This window comes from Camelus ferus, chromosome 2 (assembly GCF_009834535.1).
Source record: "Camelus ferus isolate YT-003-E chromosome 2, BCGSAC_Cfer_1.0, whole genome shotgun sequence".
NCBI lineage: Eukaryota > Metazoa > Chordata > Mammalia > Artiodactyla > Camelidae > Camelus > Camelus ferus.
Genome location: NC_045697.1, coordinates 106,979,523 through 107,003,158, shown reverse-complemented (window position 1 = coordinate 107,003,158; position 23,636 = coordinate 106,979,523). Strand labels below are relative to the sequence as shown.

At 34.2% G+C, this 23,636-nt stretch overlaps 1 protein-coding gene and 1 long non-coding RNA gene across 2 annotated transcripts in view; one reads left to right on the top strand and one right to left on the bottom strand.

Annotated features, from left to right (window-relative positions):
• Window positions 1–23,636, top strand: part of LRBA (LPS responsive beige-like anchor protein) — a 620,537-nt gene that overhangs the window by 395,197 nt on the left and 201,704 nt on the right.
• Window positions 1,677–13,406, bottom strand: LOC116658910. Its single transcript, XR_004314158.1, has 3 exons — window positions 13,159–13,406; window positions 11,118–11,123; window positions 1,677–1,687 (listed from the first exon to the last, which is right to left on the bottom strand). It is a non-coding gene; the product is annotated as an uncharacterized LOC116658910 (long non-coding RNA).

Genomic DNA, 23,636 nt, shown 5'->3' with positions numbered 1-23,636 from the left:
TAGTATGGAAATGTTTATCCCGACGTCTAGTGTATTTGGCGGGGAGGGGATAGGAGGAGGATGTTCATGGAAGGCTTCACTGAAGAAATGACATTTAAACTGAACTGAAGGATAACCAGGAGCCTACTAGATAAATGGGGAAAGTGTATTCCAGACTCAGGGAAAGATACTAGTTTGAGAGAGAGCTTGGTTGAGATGGAGAAATAGAAAGAATAGTAGTATGATTGGAACTTAGGGTACGGGGAGAAGGTTGTAGATGAATCTAGACAGGTAGACAGATGTCAGTTAAAGAAATTGAAACTATTCTAAGCACAGTGAGTGATCATTGAAAAGTTTTAAGCTGGTAACTAACCCAATCAGATTTATTTAAAAGGTTAATTGAAAATGATAACTTGTGTATTAAAAAGTCTCTGCTTTACAGAGTTCCCTTTTATATAGTACCTTTAAAACACAATATGTATATATATTAATATATGTGAGATGTATTTTTGTTTTTCTTTTATTATATAAATGATATTTATTGCGGTACTCTGGTAATAAAACATTACACTTCAAAAGATCAGGGCATATTTGAGCATTTTGAAGTGATGATTGGTATCCTTGCTAGATAAGAAATTGATTATTTCTTGTGTTTCTATTGTTGAAAACTCTTTCTAGAGAAACAGTCATAGATATAGTGACCATACCTAATTTTCTAGGATGCATCTAATATGAAGTATTTTTTCTTGTTGTCAGATGATTTGTAAAATGATTTTTCCACAATTTCTAGTTCAGAAAATATTTTTACTCTACATAAGGGTTCCTATAATCATCCTGAGTTTTTCTAGAACACTGAAGACTGTTTTTATATCTCATGCTCCAAGAAAATACTTGTTAAAACAGATGAATGGATTAGTAGAACTACCTATTTGGACAAAATATAAAGGAGGGAGCATGGCAAATTTCGTTCGTGTAGTTGGCAGTGGTTAGTATCTCCTTTCTAGGTGTGAAATGTTGTTCCTAGACATTAAACAAATTCAGGATGTATTCCCTGGTGCAAGCTGCCTGCTGGCAACAAGATATAGGAGTTCAATGTGTGTGCAGAGATAAGAATGACATGTAATTTGTGTTAGAATTTGACTGTTAATTGTGTATAAAGCTGTGGCCTTTTCAAGTCCACACATTTGGCAGGGTTGTTAATTGGGGAAAAGAGCGGAAGTTTGAGTGAAATTACATGTGGAAAAGATAGACATTTACATAATTAGCAAAGTCCTTAGAGTTATTAATATTTGTCCAGGTTTTTTTTTTTTTCAGGAGGTTTGCAGATCAGTATTTCCATTTATGTTTTTGGTAATACCAATGGCAATGTATTTGCTTTTGTTGTGTGTTTTAGTGGCAAGACTTAATGTAAAATTATTTTGGTCTGACTTTTTTATACTACCCAGGCATCGTGAATATTCTTAAAGTTTGCTCTGAAACTTTTAAAATTTCTTTTTTATATGATTATGGCTATGTCATGAAATTTGTAGTTAAATGGTATAGAAATTCTGAAAAGATTGGGTAACTTTATTATTTTTGTTCAATTCTGAATTTGTCTTTTAAAGCCATTCTTAGCTGGATATTACAGGAAACAGGAACTGTTTAGAATCTTCAATCCCTCATAAATTTTTTCATTGCTTTGTAAATTTATTTTACTTTGTGCTCTTCTCTCTTTAGCTGTAGAAAACAAACTCCATGTTCATATTTCTAGTAATAAAAAGATGGTAAAAATTGTGTTTATAAGGGAGAGTTCATGTATGATTTGGTCATAGCATGCATTTCTAGTGTTTAGTACAATGTCTGGTATACAGTAAGTACTAATGAGTGTATCTCAAATGAAGGAAAAGGTAATAACAATAAGAAGGAAGAATACTTACAAGCACATGATGCTAGAAGTTACACATATGTTAACTCATTTAATTCTTGCAGTTACAATTATTACTACTCTTTTACAGTCAAAGAAAATAAAGCCCAGAGAAATTATCTAATTTACTCAAAATTGCTAGAGCCATTTTGAAACAAGGCAAACTGATTCCAGAATTTATTCTCTTACCTGTTGGTTATAATGCATCTGGGGAACGGGGTGGGGTGGTGGGGAGAGGAGGAAATGTCTAAAGGTACCTTCATGAGGGAGGCAGTGAATCCATTTGTTTGAGATTTATTTCAAAAGTAAAAAGTTGTTTAAAAGGTACTACAAGTTGTACTGTTCTAAAATGTAATGCATAATTCAGACAAAGTAATATATGTTTTATTGATTAATTTTTAAAAATGGTAGCAGAAACCATAAACATTTATTTAAATATCTGAAATTGATACATTTTGCAAAATAATTTATCCCATCTCTGATACATTTTTTCTCCTTAGATGTTTTTCAGAGAGGCAAGGTCTATATTTGGCATTGCCTTATGGAATAAGGTATACTTTGAATGAAAATAGTTTGAGAGACACAGGTTAAGAAAACATTTAAGAAAATTGCAAATACCCTGAAATTGTAAATGCACCAACGTTCTCAGCCTAACATACACACACACTCCCCCTGCCTCCTCCCTTTTTCTCTCCCTGTCTCCCTGTCTCCATCTCTCTCTCTCCCTCCCTCTCTCTCTCAGCTTTCCTTGAAGGTAGGGCTTGCAGTTAGATACGGTTTTGGTCAATAAGATGTAAGTGGAAGTTGCTGGGTTGGAGTTCTAGGAGAGTGTTTACAGGTGGAGCTGACTTAGCCCAGCCTTGCCTTTTGCTCTTTGTCCTTCTCCTTCCTCTTGTCCTTCCTAAAATTTAAACATAATAATTGGAACAAGTAAAGGAAATCAGAGACCTCAAGCTTTGTGTTCTTGAGCCAGTGATCCAGTAACTGGCTACCTTTAGATTACCTTTGCTACTTGACAAAAAACAAAAAAGCCTAATTTGCTTAAAACATTTTTGGTTAGCTTTTATCTGTAGCCAAATGTAACCATAATTGACAGAACTACCGGGTTTTGAAACCGTCCTTATGATTTCCAGTGCTCCCTGTATTAGCAGTTGTAAGAGTCAGATTGAAAATCAGAAAAGTTATTTTATTTAATAGTACATCTATATAGTTAAAACTTTTAGGCCAACAAAGTAGCTTTAAATTTGCAGCTAATACTGTCTAGTTTCTAAGGAGGATGCTCTGTAAAGTTGATTTTGCTCATATAGCGCCTCTCTTCTTAGGTTCTGTGGCTGTATCTTCTGTTAGATAATTGCACTAATTTGTACAGCCCTTGTGTATCGCTGAATTAGATAATAACATTTTAAAAGGGAAAACATTTTTAGGAAAGTGTAAGTTGCTACTTTGATAAGGAGTGTATTATGAACATTCTTGTAATTGCTTATCGTTGAGCTACTTTGCAACTACAGTCACCTAAGCTACTTTGTAAAAAACATGACAGCATACCTTATAATCTTCAGTTTCATTGCTTTTCAAAATGTTCAGCATACTATCTAATGACATTATAGTATGACTGTGAGAATACAAAAATAATTCTCAGTTCACATATTAAAATTTCTGTTAAACCTCAAATATTTGATGCTCATTTTCAAGTGGCAGAAAATATAATGGAAAAGACTTGGTCATAAGTTAGCAACAATTGAATTTAAAAGCTATTTATTATGTGCTTCAAATGACATCGAAACCTTAAGTTAAAAAAAAGAAAATGCCAAACATTGGAAAAATTATTTCAAATGTTAAAGCAATATTCCTAAAGTACATAAATGTTTTTATTCCCTCATTGATATTGTTTAATGAACTGATATTCTAAAAGATGTTTTTAGAGTTCCATTGCTGATAAAATATACATACTTCTAGTAGTGATAAATAATCTTGAATAGTCTTGTCAGCAATACCTTCTTCATTTCTCCTTTATGAACTCTAGGATATATATGTATCTCAGTTTCTATTTTTCAGATCACTTAGCATGTTGAATGGTATTCAGGTGAAATTAATGTGCAGTATTCTGGTATATGTTACTTTGGGCTAGAATCGTTCCACACAATGACTGCCACTTCCAAGGAACTATCTAGAGCAGATACATCTCTTAACATGCACTTAAAACTAAGTTGATGTTATAAATTTTATTTCAACTTTCTAAGACTACAGGCATTCAGTTCAAGACTAGTAATAGACTAGTACTCCTGTTCTAGATTTATTTCAGATGTTTCCAGTTTTCAGAGTTAGGGAATTAGAACTCTGTTTGGGGCTGAATAAGAAAGGTAGTCTAACACACATACACAAAAATGGCACATAAAAAACAAGTCACCTTAGAAATTGGGGTTATTGATGTTAAAGAATAATTATGGCTAGCATTTTGCAGGTGAAGAGGTACAGAGATATTAGTAACTCATGGTCAGCGCAAGTATGTGGTAGAGCCAAAATTTAAACCTAGGCACTTTGTCCCAGAGCCCGTGCATTTTAAAGCTAATTCACTTTCTTATTTTTAAGGCTGATGAAGTTTTGATTTTTCATTGAAATTTATTTTCTACAGAAAAATGCACATAATTATATAACTTGCTGACTTTTTGCAGACTGGACTGTTCCATTATACCAGCAGCCAGAACAGGAAACGAACATTGCCAGCACCAGAGGCCCTTTTTGTGTCCCCTTTCTGCCTTTACCACAATTGACATGCTGAAAGATTTTAAAGTAAATTGGATACCCAACTATCTATCCCAAATACTTTTTAAAAATTTCAATAAAAGAATATAGTTTCCATCATAGACTAAGATAATGCTATTACCTAACAAAGTTAATAATATTCCTTAATATTATCTCATACCTAACCTATTTTTAAATGTATCATCTTGTCCCCCAGATATTTTGTATAACTTGTTAGCCCAAACCAGGACTGTACTCTGTATCTGGTGGTTTTGTTCCTTAAGTCTTTTTCCTTCTAGAACAGTCCTTTACTCCTGACACTTACTTGTTGAAGAGACTAGACCATTTATCCTGTAGAATGTCCCACCTTCTGCATTTATTTATTTGCTTTCTTGTAATTATTTAGCTTGCTCTTCTATTCTTTGTAATTCCTACAAACCAGTTGTTAAATGTAAAGGCTTAATTAGATTAAAGTAAATGTTTTTAGGTAAACTGTAGCATGGGTGATGGTGCCTCATGTTGGAACATATGAGGAGACAAGACACACAGTATCTCCAGACCCACCATTGGTCATGGAAAGCTTCTGCTGTTACTCACACCATTGCTGTGAAGCTGTAGGAGTAATATTTGTCTTAAGAATGAAAGTATTTTATTCTTTAAAAAATGTTAAAAGATACTGTCCATCTTCAATTTTGAATATTCTTAATTTTGTTTTTTTAAAGTGGATAGTTCTCCAAATTATGGACCAAAGCATTACTCAGCTAACAAGAAAGTTTAAATAATGTTTGTGGGGTTTTTTTAACCATTAAGTTGGGAATTACTGTTTCCAAAAACGATAATTAAAAATTGTCCTTGTTCAAATGATGACCTTACATGTATATTTCAATGTAGAAAGAGAACAAAGAGAGAAAAAAATTTAGAGAGATGGGTTAAACAGTCAGGATAGATGAGAGGAGGGTTAGGAATATTTAAAAAATGAAACCATTATGTCTAAATATTAAAACACATGGAAGTATAAATAGTATAAATAAAAATGTTTCCAAATGATCACGTTTTGCTGTTTGCCGTACATGAAATACTGATTTTAAAAAGACATAGGCTTGCATCCGTTTGCCAGTTTTATCACACTGATTTTGTTTGCACTGGAGCAAAACCTCTGCCACAGTAGCTGGAGTTCTCATTAAGCAGCTGATTTGCCTGAATCCTCATTAAATTGATGAACTCATATGCTTATAGGCATTGGCATCTGATATAGTTCAAGGATGTTTAGAGATTGCAATCAAAACTGTTGAATGCATAGGCTTATTTATTGATTCCTTTCCAATTTTCATATGCTAAACAGTATTAAATGTTAATTCCTCCCTCTCCTTAAAAGGAAAATATATATTCAGTAATATAAACTTAGTAATATATTGTCAGTTCTTTGTAGGAAATAAGTATTCAATAATTTTAGCCTATTGCTATTATAATGTTCTTTTATTTTGTGTAGTTTACAAAAAAATGAAGATTATCTCTGGGCAGCATAATGTAACTATGACATGTAATTCATGCCTAATATGACAGGTATCTTAAAAATCTTCCACTAACACAAGCAGTATGAAATCATGCAAAAAGAGAATGAACTTATTTATTGGGAACCCTGGATTATGTTCTAAAAAGTCCTAAAGCAAATATAAACAAAAATAGATACCGGTTCTTGAATCTGGAATAACAAAACATTGAGTACACAATGCTATAAAATTGTATAACTTTGTAATTGTCATACATCATTTTTGTGTATATTTTACAGTGAAATATTTTAATGGATAAAAAGGGACTTTTTAAAAAAGCAACAGTGTAAGAAAATAGATTTATAAGTATATTACAAACTTTTTTTCATAGTGAAGATGAATTTTATTCTTAAGAAGTGGTACAGTTTGGGGGCTCAAATATTGATAGTAAGTCAGTTGGTAAATTTTTTCCTACAGTTAAAGAACATTTTTTCAGGGTGATTGGAAGATAATATCCAATAAGCCTTGATTATCTTGTTAAATTTTCCAGCATTGCTATAAGTCTAGGTTTTAGTCAGTTGGTGAGCATGCCCGTTTACAAATAGAAGATTCTCACCCAAATTAATGGAAAATCTCTTCTCCACAAAAAGATAGCCATTTCCCTGCTAATAGTTTCAGGACTATTAAACCTCATTTCAACAAGGATTTGCTGTAATGTATATAAAAATGTGTAATTTTATCAGTCATTTTTCCTTTTCCTTTTTGAAAAGCACAGTCTAATTATATATTTGTTCCATTCAAAAGGGCATAGTTTTAAAATCTTAAATCATTATGTCTTTCTATTTTATGTATATATCTATTCTTCTCTTTCTGTTTTATATGACAGTTATAGACTTCTTCACTAATAGGGCTTGCATTTCAAGATAAGGCTGCATGTAAACAAATTAACTTTTAAAAATAGAGACCAATTTCATCTGCAGTAATGTACCAATTCATAAATTATCACTGGTATTTTTTTCTTAAAGATAAATGACCCATCGTCTAACACATACTATTAGGTAGTCTAGATGTCTTTGTGTTCTGGGAGATAAGGCTCTTATATTATTATGCCCTAATAAAATGAGTTAATGTTTTAGTATTATCGATAAAAGAGCACTTGGATATATTTAATAACCGAACTGAGAAACACTTAATTTTAGTTGTCTGTAGCAATATAACACAAATTCTCCTGTAAAACAAATTGCACTTTTGGAATATATTTTAATGTGTATTCAACAAAGGAGAAAATGAGGTGATTGAAGTTCAATTTGTAGCATGTTATTAACCATTTCCGCTTGACTAGATGTGTAAAAGGATAATGGATGAGGGTTTTATTATTACCTTTCTGCTAAAATGAAGTGGTATAAAAGATAAGGTGATGAGATTAATGAACATAAGAAAAAGGAGTAATCAATCAAGCTCCAATAAGGAGGTGAGAATGACAGTGCCTTATAAGATCTGTAAGAGCACACCATATAAAAAAGTCCACTTTGTCTTTTTCAGTTTTCACGAAACTGTTGAAAACTAACAGTTGTGACTGGAAAGATGGAACTAAAACTAACGTGATAATAGCTAATCAAACATGCATGAAGTTTTTCATTTATATTTAAATGGTGTACTTGGTAGAGACCTAGCACAGCAGCTGAGTCTCTTACATGTGAGAGCTGGGAAGTGTATCTTTGGAGTCCACATGTGGTGCCTTCCTTTAATTAATAGACTCTAAACATAAGCCCTCCTGTTGGACTGTAGTTACAGTTAAATGTGGAGTTCCACTTATCTAGGTCTCCTGGGTTTCATATTTATTATTGATACTTCTTGAAAAAGATTTCAGAAAGCCAAAGAAATTGCGTGGAGGTTGTTGTTTCCATAACAGCACTAACTTAGACAGTGCCTATCCATTCATTCAACAGAATTTGTTGACTGCCTACCACTTACCAGGGATACCAAGTGTTGAGAATATACCAGTAAAGAAATAAGAATAATATACTTCTCTCATGGAGTTTATAGTCTAGTGGAGATAGACATACAGATAAATATGTCATTTGGTGATAATTACCAGAGAGAAAAGGAAAGCAATAATGCCTCTCTAGTAATGTGCTGTTTCAGTAGAGACCTGAGTGAAGTGAGGGAACAGGCCATGAGGATTGTCTAAGGAAAGAACAGTTCGGGTAGAGAGATCAGGACCTATAAATGCCCACAGGCAAAATGACGATTGGAACATCAAAGAAGCATGGTTTTTCTGGGAAGTTAGCAAAGTGGGTTTGATTTGTAGAAAATCTAGAAAAGATAAAGGGTTATAAGATACAGGCCAAAATATTTTGTTTGATTGTAAGGATAAATTGTTCATTGAACAAATATTCATTGAGTGCATAAATCTACTCTCAGCTCCTGAGGATGTACTGATGAGGGGAAAAGTCCTTGCTCTTAGGCAGCTTCCATTCTAAAGGGGGTGAAGGAGAGAGATAATTAATAAGTAAATACATAGAAAAGAAAAAGGTAATGTCAGATATTACAGTGCTTTGAGGAAATAAAACGGGGTGAGGTTTCTTGGGAAAAGGGGCATATGGAGATTCAGGTATAATTAACTCACATCGCTGGTACTTTTCCTAACCTTAGCTTATTCCTACATTCAAATCTCAACAGGGAGGCTACAGACACAACTTTCTGAGCTTCCCTATCTGTATAATTCTTACCTTACATTGTTGTTCTCGTGATTTAATGAGATATAATGTATGTAAGCATCTACCACAGGGTCTTTCTCTGCTCTTCTTGTTCATCTAAAACCTGAAAGAGCAAGAAAAGAATCCTGTTCAGTAATTGTCTTCATTCAGTTTTCCCCAGATTGAGATGCTGAGACAGGGGTTCAAGTGCAAGTACTTTGTTTTGGAAATTCAAGTGCCACCAGTAGGGAAGTTGGAAAATGACACGGAGAAAGGGAGACTTGGATGGGCATCTATGAAGACAGATCCTGAAGGAGTTTCTATAGAAATCTTTGGAAATAGTGAAAAATATGTCACAGAATTATCCCTTCTGAGAATTGATGGAGCTGTGATATTTATATACCAACATCTGAGAGTTATTCCAATTTAAGTTTCCAGGTAGAGCCAAGAGTGCCCTCAGGTGCAGAACCCTCAGGCACTGAGACGTAGAATCTGGTACATGGAAGTCTGCAGGAGGATGCTTTACGTTCTGAGGGACGTGCGCAGGCGCTGACGTCTGTTATAGTAATTAAATCTTTTTCAGGCAGCCCGGGTTCCTGGGTAATTTAATGTTTGTCTCTAAATTCATTTTTCCCGTTCCCTTGATGATTCTTTTCCTAGATGACTTTATTTCTCTCCTTGTTTTCTCCAAACTTTTCTGATTCTTTAACACTTTTGTACCTTCATAGAGAATAGATGTCCTGAAGGACTAACAACCTTTATGTATCATGCCTGAGGATGGGCAATTCTCTTAAATCATCTTCTGAATTTTTATATGAGCCTTGAAGAGAATAAATCACATTACCTAAGATGTGTTTCACCTTATGCCAAAAGAGTCTATTCAGATATTCAGTATCAAAAGATTCAATTATCTATTCAAATGTTAATTCCTGCTGCAGTCAGCAAAGATAGCATCTTTTGGATTTTTGAATGCAAGGATTGTGAAATGACATGGTATCTGGCATTAGTTTTTAAAATACTCGAGAAAGAAAAGTATGCTTGGGAATAGAGAAAACAAGATTGGCAAAATTGATAATTATTCAGTCTAGGTAATGAGGTGCATATGAATTCATTACAGTCTTCTCTCTACTTTAGATGTAAGTTTGAAATTGTTCCTAATAAAAAATAGAAAAAATGTACTGATCGTTAGAGTTCACTTGGCTTCATTTAAACATAAGCTAATAATTCATGTTTGTTGTCCATGGGGGCTCAGTGACATCACTACTCCCACCAAGTTAACTAACTTCCTAGAGAAAACAAAAACTTGGAAACAATGGAAAATTAACTTTTAGATCAGCACAAAATAAATTAAAGAAGAAATATACATACTCACTATAAAGGTTGAGTAGCTTCCAGATCAGCTAGTCTTAATCTAAACCCTATTTTTACAGACACACAAACCTACTTGTGCCAATTAACCTGTCATTTGCGGGCACTGGGCAATTTGGGGGCAACTGGAAGCATAAACAGAGTAATTACAGAAGGACTCTCTGGAACCGCCTATTGTTATTATATCTATAAAGCATGGTACTTTGATATGTGATGCACAACTGTATGCTCTTTTTGTAGGGGAGCAACCTCCATACTTTTAAGTCTAGGTGGTGTGTTTGGTCCCACTGTAGAGGCAGATGTGTCAGGCTCTGGGAAGCTAAGGGAATTTCAGTTAAGTTATTTTGCTCAACTTGCTTCATTTGATTCTTTTTTTTTTTTTTTTTATTGAAGTACAGTCAATTACAATGTGTCAATTTCTTGTGTACAGCATAATGTCCCAGTTATGCATATACATACTTATATTCATTTTCATCCTTCGTTTGATTCTATGAGCACCAGAAAAACAATCTGATTGTGGTTTGGCCTCTCCTGTAAATAGATATAGGAGTAATGTCTTACTCCAAAGTCTGAAGATTCCAGCTACTTTACAACTGTATTTTGTGTTTATTTTAAAACTTTTTTTCTGTTTCTTATTTCTGGTGTTTTTCTTTACTAACCTCTTTTTTAAAATCCTTTTTATTTTTAAGAAAGTTAGCTATTACCTACCTAAAAGATCTAGTGTTGCTGACATGCTCTTTGTTACCTAAAAGCAATCCTCTGTCCTATGCCTTGACCCACTCCTCTAAGTTAACCTTTCTGCCTTAAAAAAAAAAAAAAAAAAGTATGGACATATGCTGCTACTTTAAAAAAACTTATCAACTTTAAATATTTATGTATAGACTTCCTTTTTGTGGAAATTGAGAATGTGTCACTATCGTCATATTCCTCACAGACGATTTCCTCTGTCTTTATCCTCCAAATACAGGTATATCACAATCTTAAGTCAAAAGTTGAGTGTACAATATAGTGGCTATGTAAATATGGTCATGGGATAACCATAATGGTTATCAAATGATCCATCACTTCTATATTGTTGCCTAATGGATCCTGATTAGTCAGGGTTAGATTAGAAAAACAAAATATTTTTATAATTCAAAAAGAAAGGAATTTAATACATGGAATTAGAGACTAACACGAGTGGAAAACCACTGTCAGTTTTTAAGAATGTCACAGTAAGGAATTGCAGATAGACCACAACTACTACTGTCAGTTGTGTTTAGCACCTGGGAGCCACTGCTTATGCTTTCTGGGGACCCTAGAGAATACTGACTTCTCGTTTGCTTCTGCCAGCTAAATTTTGTACAGGTGCTTTCACTGTGGGCTCTTAACAAAAACCTGCCAGCAAGGGATATGGGAAACATACTTTGTAACTTTTCAGTTCCTTTTATCCAGGATAGAGCTTAGAAGAGCAGGGGTGGTGCTGAGGGTAAACAAGCAATTTCCAGCACATTTTAGTTGTCATCCACTTTTCTGTCCCAGCCTCCCAGACTGTTTGCCTTTCGGGCCTGGCTTGTAGCTCTCATTTTAAAGTTTATGCCACATTGGGTTCTGTCTCTTAGATCTCAGTCTTCCTTTTCCTTTGCGTATTGCTCCCTCGTTTTGCTAATGCTCATCCTCTGTTGACGTCCTAAGAAGTGCATGGGGGTGTGATTTTTTTTCTTGGAGTTTTTCAGTATCTGAAATGATGTTTAGTCTTCACTTATGCTTGATAGTTTGACTGGGTATAGAATTGCAGCTTGAATATCACTTCACTTCAGAATTTTGAAATCTGCCTAACTCTTCCACTGCTGCTGTTGAAAAGTGTTAGTTCATTCTTATTATTATTCTTTTGACTATGATTTTTTTGTTTATTTGTTTGTTTTGGAAAATCTTGGGATCTTTATCTCCGGTGTAATTTTTTAATTATTTGCCTCAATGTGGGTCTTACTTCATTCATTGTTGTGGGCACTGTGTAGATCCTTTATATCTTGAGACTTGTGGCTTTCAGTTTTTGACCTGAAATTTTTTTCCTTTAATTATTTCCTCCTATTTTCTCTCTTTTTCTGGAATGTTGTTTATCCCGGATTCATCTTTTAATTATTCTGTATTTTCTTTCCTGTTTCTCTCTCTTTTTTTAACCAGTTCTATTTCTGTGAGATTTTTCTCAACTTTATCTTTCAGTCTTTTCACTGAAACCTGTTGTTTTTCACTCAGAATTTTAAATATAAAGAGTTCTTTTGTTTTCCTTTATTCCTTTTTTAGAGAGAGGGGTAGCATCCTACTTTCTTATATGGTCGTAAGAGCTTCTATTAGATACTGTTGTTGTTTTTTTTTTTTTTAATGTTGCATTCTGTTCACTGAATTCTCTTTCTTCCTTCTGAATTTATTTTTTTCTATTTCTTTCAATCTTTGTCATGTTCGAGTCTTTCCTCAGATTATAGGAGATTCCTGGCTGTTGACTGCAGCCCTACAAAACCTAATTGGAAGCTCTGTTTTTATATGCAGTTATGTTTCTTGGGCATTTTCTATAGCCTTACCAGCCCGTAAGCCATCCTGTCCATTGTCAAACCCAGTCAAGTATCATTATGTGAACGCTTTTTCTTAGGGAGCATTCAGATTCTCTTAGTAAGGATCCTTTTTACCCTGTGTGAGAGTTGTGTGTATTGGGCTTGGAAGGAGTAGAGGAGCATAATGAGCCTGCTGGTAGTCAGAGAACAAATAGTGGGGAGTGGAAAGTATGTTGACTTTCTCTTATGTGCTTTGTGGCATCCATGCATCTTATACTGATTTTCCACTGTGGAAATGATTTCCTAATTGCTCAGCAAATGAATATCGGGTTTTCCATGGGAGAAGAGACAGGAGAGAAAAATAGGAAAAGAAAAATCTTCAGGTTGGAGAGATTTGGGGTCCTTCTAGTCACTGTAGACTTACAATCTGTCTTCCTCTTTTTATGAACTTATTTTCTATGTTCCTTAGTATGTTTAAAGGCTGAGAGTTTGGAGGAGATTTGCAGAGTGAATTAGGTGACTTTTTACCGCAGGCCTCTTGGTGACTATTTAGGTTGTGACTTCATTCCTCTCGCCAGTGACCACTGGTGTGTATCTTTACGTCTTTTGAAGTGTTACTCAAGTCTCTTTACCTCAGTCTTCCTTCTTACACTCCTTTTGTTCTTTAAGTCAATGACTTTTTATTCATAATTTTATTGAGGTTTAGATTTTTTGATGCGAAGATATGAAGGCATTTGGCTGCAACTAACTAAAACCCCAACTAAAATATTTTACATAAATAAGAATTTTATTTCTCACCTGCCAGATAGTTACTGATATGGTTCGGCTGTTCAGTTATGCTTTCAGTTATCCGGGCTTTTTCTGTTCCTCCAGTTACTACACACTGTCTTATGTTCTCATGCCTGTCTCCTCATGATTGCAGGATGATACGTCACAAGCAGGAAAACAGGAATGAAAATCAAAACACTCGGAAGTAAATGCACTTAACTATATATTAACTTTGTGGCGAAACTACACCGATAATGATTCGATAAAAATCATTTCAAGTAACATTAAAAGTATTCTAATTGTATGTTTGTAGTTGGATATGTATTAAGAGTAAAATTTATAAAGGAATTCTTCAACTTACTGTTTCACATAATACTGGTTTGCCTTTTTGAAAGGATTATATGTGTTTTCCAAGATAAAGCGAAGAAGCACTTATATAAATTATTATTATTATTAGGAACCAGCATTTTCAGCATAAGAAAAACGTTCAAATATAAAATCAAAGAATTAAAAGATTCCATTAAAGATTAATACTAACTCATGTTTTGGGGTTTTTTTTTCCCTAAAAAGTACATCAGTTTCCCAAACCTCCTTGATCCATGGTACCCTTAATGTTTCAGTAATATTTTTTACAGTGACTCTAGGCCATTGGTTCTCAGCCAGGAGTGATTTTAACCCTATCTCCGCCTTTTCCCATCCGATGGAAAATTTGGCAATGTCTAAATACATTTTGGATTGTTGCAGCTGGAGGAGTGCTACTAGTATCTAGCTAGGGACACTGCTAAACATTTTCTATGCACAAGATACAGCACCCCACAACAAGGAGCTCATCTGAAATATCAATAGTGCTGAGGTTTGAATCCCTACTCTAGGCTAAAAGAAATACTTAACAACTCTGTTTATTAAATAGTTAGATCCAGGCGACTTATAAAGTATCTATGTAGTGGTTGTTTGAAAAAAATAATGCAGATAAATTAAAAGAAAAATATTTTTCTTTTATTCCCAAATAACCATAATTATTAATGGGATGTGTGTACCACTTTGGAATTGTGCAGCATCCTCTAACCTTGAAATCATGTTGGCTATCTCTGTTCTCATTTCCTTTTTTGCATTGATTTTAACATGACTCTGGGTCTTTATCCTCACTGTTGCTGCTGAAACTCAGTTTTGTAGAAGTGTGACGTGATTGAAGGAAATGTCATGTGATCTAACATCTCAAGCTAGTAGTTTAAATGACATTTGATAGATGTCAGTTGCTGCTGTGTTCCTCCGAAGTTTAAAGTAACCTGCAGTACCCTTGTCAGTTTGCTGCAGTGATCTGGGGTGCCTCAATGCATATGTTTCTTAGTTCTTTCTGCTGAAGTTGACCTGGAAGCAGTGAATACCCCCATTGCTTAGGTTATGGTCTCTAAATACCATTTTCTACCAAAAGGAACATTCTCTTTATTTAGAACGCAAAACTTCCCTGTAAATCATTGAGCAGATTCCATGAGATAGTTGCATCTCATTTTGGGGAAATGGTTGATTTCAGGAATAGGGGATAGAGGAAAAAATTAAATGATACCATGAAGAAACAGCCAAATACAGAATGTGGGAAGTTTTATAGAATAAATAACCCAGTTTCTTTTTTAAACATGATATGAAGAGAAGAGAGATTCTCATTGAATAAAAACCTGAAAGGCGTATCAGTCAGTTGAAATATGTGGACTTTGTTTCATTATGGTTTGGAACCAGTTAAAAGGAAAAGAAAAGCGTATTTTTTGAGATGGGATTTTTTTTACACATGAATAATGTTAAGGAATTATTACTTTTGTTACATGTAATAATGACATATTTGGTTAATTAAAAAGAAATCTCTTCAACTGTTGAGCCATATGACAGATTCGTGGGATGAATGTTACAATTATTTACTTTAAAATTACCACAGAAGAAAAATACTACCCGAAGAAAAAATTCACATAGGAGAGAGAGGATGCAAAATTGGCAAACTTCTTAAAATTCCATGATGGGTACATAGAGTAAGTCTATTTTTGTGTATGTCTGAAATTTTCATAATAAAAAGTTTTAAAAGAGGGAAGAAAAGATACAACAGCACATCTTTATTGAGCAAATGATACTTTTCCTACAGTTTATCTCTCTTTGCAAGTTTATATATCTCATTAATCAAACAGTCTTTAGCTGCAAGAGAGGGCATTATGGAGGAAGAGAGACCTGTCTTATCAAGGAAAGCAAGGAAGGGGAGGGTTGGAAAAGGAGGTTAAGTGATCTAACCTTTAAGGTCTGCCATAGGGCAGTAGAAGAGAAAAATTTATGGTCATTTTGCCAGGATTAACCAGAAGTGAGCTATTATATTTCTTATTTTATATTAATAAACTGTCGTTTTGAATTTAATCATCCTTCTTTTTTCCCTATAGGTAAAGAATGTAGTCTGTGTCTAGTCTTCTCATCAGTAATTGTGCTTTCTATAGGTTTTAAAAAGTCATTTTTCTATATTTTGATCTTTGTGTACTTGGTTAATAGGATCCTATCCCTGACAGATGAATCTTGTTTTGTTTCTGTTTCTGAACCTGTAAGATTAGTGAGTAAACTCTGGACTCTGTTGAATTTACCAAGGTAATTCTGCCCTGTAAGGAGCTGTCCAGATAGCCAGCCAGCCTCCCTCTGTCAAAAATGTTGACTTCTTTCTTCTAATAATAAGACAAATGGAAAGAAAATAGAAACTTAAGAGGAATACAAAAAAGCTTATTTGAATATGGAAAGAGATACATGCATTTCTTGGCTGAAACCTTAGCATAATATAGTTTATACAAGTTTAAGTTAGATTGAAATAGCAGAGATTTAGAAGATGCTCTAATGTTAAAAAGAGAAGTCAGATGTAGGTATATATGGAACAGTTGGTGGTCTGTAAAACTTACGAAATGTCTCTATTACTGTATTACTGAATCTTGGTTTTTCAAGCCTATGCGATGGTTTTTTGATAGTGTTGTAACTACCTAAAAGGAAGAGTCGCCACTAAAACTGAACATCAACTAAAGCGACCCTGCGTTTCCTCGTATTTGTTGTAGAGATCTGTGGTTAGTTTGAATGATGATCTAATCTGTGTCAGAGGCAGGTAGGCCGTTTATCTAGGACACAGCCCATTTTCACACACACCGTCACTGAGGCTGAATTATTTGCTATCTCAATGGGTATTATAGATTGAACTTGAGACTCTGATAAATGGTCATCAAAGTAATGAATCTTTGGGACTATGAAAAAAAGAATATAACTGGAAAACTATTAAACCAAAATGTGTTCTCTTAGAAGGGGGAAAAAAAGGAGTATGTCAACTGCTGCCCAGAAACAGAATGTTTTGTTCAGTTTTCCAAATATGCAGAGTATGAACAATGCCATTTGATTCTCAATTTATAGCTGATATATTATATACATTAATAGAAAAAAGTTGTATACAAGTCTATTTTCAGTAACATCTATTTTTTTTTAAATTACTCTTAGTAGGATTTGACCTGTGTAACTGGACAGTGTATTGGGGAGATCCTGAACTTTCTGAACAAGTATTAAGATATTCATAGGCTATTCTTTATTTAGAAAATTTTGATTATTAATCTCTATAATAATTATTGCTTCTGTCAAGTTTTGGGGTTGAGATGGTTAGAAGCTAAGAAGACTTTTGGCCTTGGATGATTACAATTCAGAAAATGTATATAATTCAGTCACTTTGGGGACAGAATAGCACTTTGTGAGCTAATCTGTGAGTTGAACTAATATTTATAACACTGTTTCAATGGGGCTAATTGCTAGTTTGTAGCTTGTGTTTTGACATACACCACATTTGTAGGTTGAAGGGACTATTATTGCCTTTAGCCTAAGTACTATACTTAATTTTTTTTTTTACTCAAAATGCTGCCTATTATATTTCTTTATCAGTGAAATGTGGAACTACCACTGTAGAAGCCCTTGATAAATACACTGTCAGATGTAAGAAGCAAAGTCCATATATATATTTATAAATGTACAAAATACCAATTGAGTTTGCTTATTTTCTGTTGAGTAGAGCATGGTGAAACCAGTGTTTACGTGCACTGATCTTGGGGTTATCCCTTAGAAACTCCAGGATTCAGATTAGCCTGGGTGTACCATCCATGTCCACTCCAACCTTCTTGTTTATCAAGGTGAAATTGTGTTGAAATAAACATTGCAAGATGCCTATGGGTTATCATTTACCTTGGTGAAAAGTAGTATCAGCAGAGGAGGACAGTATGGATTGTCAGTGATCTAATTGTAAGGCAAAATCAATTTCTGCTATCCTACTCCAGTTATTCCATTTTAAGACTAAGTATAAGAAGTCCTTATAAGAGACCTCTGCTCTGTCCTTGGGTAATAAATACTAATCTATACTTGTCTTAGCAAAGCCTAAAACAAATGTGAAAAGGAAGCATGTGATTCACAAGTAAATTAACTATCTGCCAGAACAAAATTTCACCCCTCTCCAAAGAAAGACAAGATAATCTAAGCAAAATAATTGTGAGTCCATAATATCCAATATATAAAATAACTGAAAGGCAAGCCCGTAAGCAGGAAAATGTGATTCCGGGAGAACAATTATTTAATAGCAAGGGTCCCAGAAATGATGGAGATTATGGAATTAAGTCTGTATGTGAGTGTGGAAAAATAAATAGATAGATACTCCCCATTCCAGAAGATGGAACTTAGTTTCACTCTACTCACCTCTTTCCAAGGGTGGGCTAGACTTAGTAACAGCTTCCAAAGAACACAGTAAGAGAAAGGATTAATAGTTAACTTTACAATGGAAAAATCTGCCAAATGCTACTTTAACCAAGTGGTGAAGGTTACTGTTATCAGTAATGTGTGAATATCATATAACGCCCTCTATGATATTATTAATAAAAACCCATAGCCCTACTGTAATCATGAGAAAAGCACCAGAAAACCCAGACTGTGAACAGTTTACAGGATTTCTGGCCAGTACTTTTCAAGATTGTTAAGGTTATGAAAAACAAGGCAAGACTGAGAAACTATCACAGACCAGAGGAGACTTGAGGGGACATGAAAACTAAATACAATGTATTTTTTTAATTGAATCCTGGAATAGAAAGGGTACATTAATGGAAAAAGTGGTGAAAGCATAATAAAATCTAGAGTTTAATTAATGATAAAAATAAATAAATGAAGAAAATAAAAAAAACTGTGTTTAAAAAAAAGCTATTATGAATACATGTAGATATTTAATGGAAAACATGAACAAAATAAGGAAGCCCATGGGGAATCTCAGTACAAAAATGGGAGCTATAAAAAAGAATGAAATCAAGTTTTAAAACTAAAATTACGGTATTTGAACTGAAAACTTAACTTGATAGGCTTAACATTTTATTTGATACTGTAAAAGAAAAGATCAGTTAAACTAAAGACAATGCAACTGAAACTATTTAACTGAAGTACAGAAAGGAAAAAAATTCATACAAAATGAACAGAACATTTGTCAGCTATGGGGCAATGTCAAGTGCTCAAACATGCATGTAATGGAATTATCAGAAGAAAGTGAGCAGGTTAAATATTAAAAAACAAACTTTTAATAGATATTTTCCTTGTTTCTTAACTTCTTTAAAAGATGTAACAGTTTACGGTCAACATGATAATATATTGTGGCGTTTGTAAGGTATGTGGAATGACTATAGCTCAGAAAACAGGAAGAAACTACAAAGGGTTTGGGGGGAAGGAATATACTGTTTTGTGATTCTTATATAATATGTCAAGGAGATAGATCATTATCTGAGGTTAAACTTGAAAGAAATATAAATAATCATTAAAACATGAAAGTGTGGTATAGATAGTAAACCAATACAAGAGGTAAAATGGAATACAAAAAAATTAATCCAAAAGAAGTTTAAAAGAAGAAAAAAAAAGAATCAAAGAACAAATAAAAAGATGGACTTAAACCTAATTATATCAGTAATTACCTTAAATGTAAATGATCTAATTAAAATTGAACATTTAAAAACAGAGATCTTCAAGCTCATTAAAAGTAAGATACAAGTGTGTGTTTACAAAAGATGTAATTAAATCTAAAGACAGAAGGATGATAACAAATACATCTCACATGTAAACACTAATCATAAGAAACCTGGAATCCCAATATTAAAAATAGATAAAATATATTTCAGGAATACTGACAGAGATGAAGTACATTTCACAGTAAGAGGTCCAGTTTGTCAAGAAGGTATAACAATCCTAAATGTGTGTGTGTTTGTGGTAGATAGAATAGGAATTCCCCAAAGATGTCCATATCCCAGTCCACAGAACCTGTGTATAATGCACCCTACATGGTAAAGGGACTTTGCAGGGCTGATTAAATTAAGCATCTGGAGGTGGGGAGATTATTCTGGATTATCTGGATCTGCCCCGTGTAAATGCAACAGTCCTTATAGGAGAAAGAAGAGATAGGAGCATTTAGAGAATGAAATGTGACATCAGAAGCAGAAGTCAGTCAGAGAGAGAGATCTAAAGATTCTGATTCTATGCTGTTGGCTTTGAAGATGGAGGAAGAAGGGGCTGTTGGCCAAAGAATGCAGGGAGTCTCTAGAAGGTGGAAAGACAGGGAAATAGATTCTCCCCGCAAGCCTCCAGAAGGAATTCAGACTTGTTTTGTTTTAGCCCATTGAGACCTATTTCAGACTTCTGACCTCCAAGACTATAAGATAATTTTGCATGTTTTAAGGCACTGTTTGCGGCAACTTGTAGCAGCAATAGGAAACTGATACAGCATCAAATAATAGAAATTGTAAAATGGGAAGCAAAGCCTGAAGAAACTAAAGGGAGCAATAAATTCACAATTATAGTTGGAGATTTTAAAATGTCTCCCTCAGTAATTGAACAATAGGCATAAAGTCAGAAGCTATATCGAAGACTTAAACAACACTGTCAACCAATTTGATCTAATTGACATTAATAAGGCATTATGCTTAGTAACTCCAGAAGTTACAAGTGGAGATGAAAAGTTTACTGTGAAGACTATTTGTTGGATCATAAGAAAAGGTGTGTTAATTTGACAGAATTTGAATTCTAGAGATTATATCTCTATTCACAATGCAATAAAACTAGAAATCAAAATTAGAAACATATCTGGAAAGTCACCAGATCTTTTAAACAACAAATTCTTTAAAAGAAATATACAGATGAAGGAAGAAAACATCTAACCAGATTGATAAAAAAGAGAGAGAACAGAATTACCAATATTGGGGATGAAGGTGAGGGCATCATTATAGATCTTAATTTTGGCAACTGAGGTCAAATGAATAAATTCCTAGAAAGTCTGAAACGTCCAAAGCTCATTTAATTAGAAATAGATAACCCAAATAGCTCTCTGTACATTTAGAAGAAGGAGGAAGAGGACGGAGAGGAGGGGGAAGAAAAGATTTTGGAAACTTTAAAGGAGAAAAAAGGTAAATAGGTTGAACTCCAGAAACTACTGAAAGAAAGGAAAGAAAAAGTGACTCTTGTCCTCCATAACAATATCCAAAAATTGCTAACATAATATAGTAAAAAAAAAAAAATTAGAAAATGACCTGCCTTTTCTCATTCAGATTTTAATAAATGTTTTTATGCATGCATGCATGCATGCATGCATGCACACATAGTTTTATTATAAATATAATCAACTCAGTGGTTGTCTTTGTTGCTTTTGGGTTTTATTTCTAAGCTGTTTCCCCCTCTTTTCTTGGCTCTCCTCACCCCCATCTCCTACCTCCCAGATCCTCTTCTCTGACACTTAACATATATTAACAATCTAGTATGTAATCTTTCGTATTTCTCTCCATTTTCATATAAATTTGTGTTCTTGGGGAATTTATTGATTTACAAAAATGAAATCCTGTAACATACACTTCTTGGTTTTTCTCACTCTGCTACGTACTGATGCTGCATATCTAACCAAGTCAAGTTGATGTGGGTTTAATTCATTCTTTTCAATAACTGAACAAGAAGGTGTATCACAATTTTTCACCCATTTTCCTAATGAAATACATTGGATTTCACAGTCTTGTTTTCCATTTTCATTTTTGTCACTATGAAAAATGTGGCTATCTTTATTTTTAATAGATAATGTAAAACTTCTTTCCAAAAGAGTTTCACATGTCATGTTTTCACCAGCAGTATACACTCTGCATTCCTATCAGCCAAATGTGTTATATAGTTCTTTGCCACGTTTAAGCCTGACATAGTTGTCATCCAGAGTGGCAAGAACTGTCAAGGATCTGAACTTTCATGCTGCTTGCAAGCTAACAATTTATCCTGCGAAAACTTCATGAAGGCTGGCAGAAGACATGAGACTCCAGGGTCAGAGGCAAAGACCTTTCTTACAACACAACAAAGAGAAAGAGCATCATGGTAATGTCTGTTCCTCCTGCCCCCAAGTTTTTTGAGGTGAATGTGGAGGGTGCTCTGGACTGAATTGTGTTCTTTTTCATTCATGTGTTGAAATCCTAACCCCTCATTGTGACTATATTTGGAGATGAGGTCTTTAGGAGCTAATTAGGTTTAATGTGGTCATAAGGTTGGTGCCCTAATTGAATAGGACTTTGGCCATGAAGGGGAAGAGAGATCTTTTTCTTTCTTTACCATGTGAGGACACTGCAGGAAGGTAACCATCTGCAAGCCAGGAAGAGAGCTCTCACCAGGAATAAATATTCCGGCACATTGACCTTGGACTTTCAGCCTCCAGAAGTGTGAGAAATACATTTCTGAGGTTTAAGCCACCCAGTCTGTGATACTGTATTACGGCAGCCTGAGCAGACCAAGACCAGAAGCCCAGGTAGATGTGTATCCAGTGAGAGTTTACATCTCAGTTGAGCAACCTCAGTCTTCAGGAACCCAAAATGTTTACAATGGGCAGTGAAGTCTGGCCCTTGCCCCAGAGGTCATCATTATCTTTATTATACTGAACAGTAAACAAACTTGCCCTTTGCTCTGAAGCAAGACACTGCCTGTCTGTTCCAAGACTGTTCTCTATACAAACATCCTTAAAAAGAATGTCTGGAACAAAAGGGCAGTCTTGCCTCACTCTGAAGACCTGCGGAAATATCAGCACCTAAAACAAAGTCGGCGTGATTATATTTTAGGACTTGGTCTTTCAGTCTCTTTCCATCTGTAAATAATACTTGTGTTTATTCTGTCATCAGTGTGCTCTCTTTAACAGTTCTTAACAGATATCTAACTTTAAATTTACTTTACGTATTTAGCACCTTTTGAAATCTCTCACAAGCTACTTCCTTACTCATTGTCTCTACTTAACATAGCCTGTGAATTTTGCATATATGCCATAAGTTACTGTGTTGCTCTCAGTGTTTAATGTTTCTTTTGGTTTTAATCTCACTTACTTTCTTTTATAGCAGAATTGAATGATGTTAGGTAATTTAGAAAATTCACATTACATATCTGTTCATACTTTTTGGATGGATGGGGTGAGATATCAGAAAACTTTTATTTCTTTTAGGTGCTAATAATTCATCATAGGACAATGACACTTTCATAGGATTTTTTCCAATTTCTAGGAAAGTATCCACTATTTTTGCTCTTATAATATGTTCCTTTTAAAGTGAACCAAATATTAAACTCCTAGTTCCTTAGTACTTACAAGAGATTATTTTTAACTACTCTCTCCAGGAACAATAAATTTTACTAACCTTGATCATGGTGCCCACTGAATGCCTTTACCAGAATCTGAGACACAAAGTCAACTATTTCAGCAAATCTCGGGGATCTATTTTCTATTCAGTTTTGAAGCTAATGGTAAAAGCAAGGAGTGTGAAATGACGAATAGTTTTTAGCTTAAATAGTTAATCTTATCATTTATTCATTGAGTATACATTTATTGAGTTCTATAATGTACTAAGTACTCTAGGCTTATGAGAGTAAGTACTATGTATGTCTACCTAAGGAAATTTATTGTCTGGTAAGGGAGGTATTTACAAATAAATGGAATTTGTACTAGGTCTGTGATATCACAAAACTGGATGGTTGAAGCTGCTTGGGAAGTCAGAGGTTTTACAAGCCCTTTTTTGTTTTTAACATTTTTTATTGATTTATAATCATTTTATAATGTTGTGTCAAATTCCAGTGTTCAGCACAATTTTTCAGTTATTCA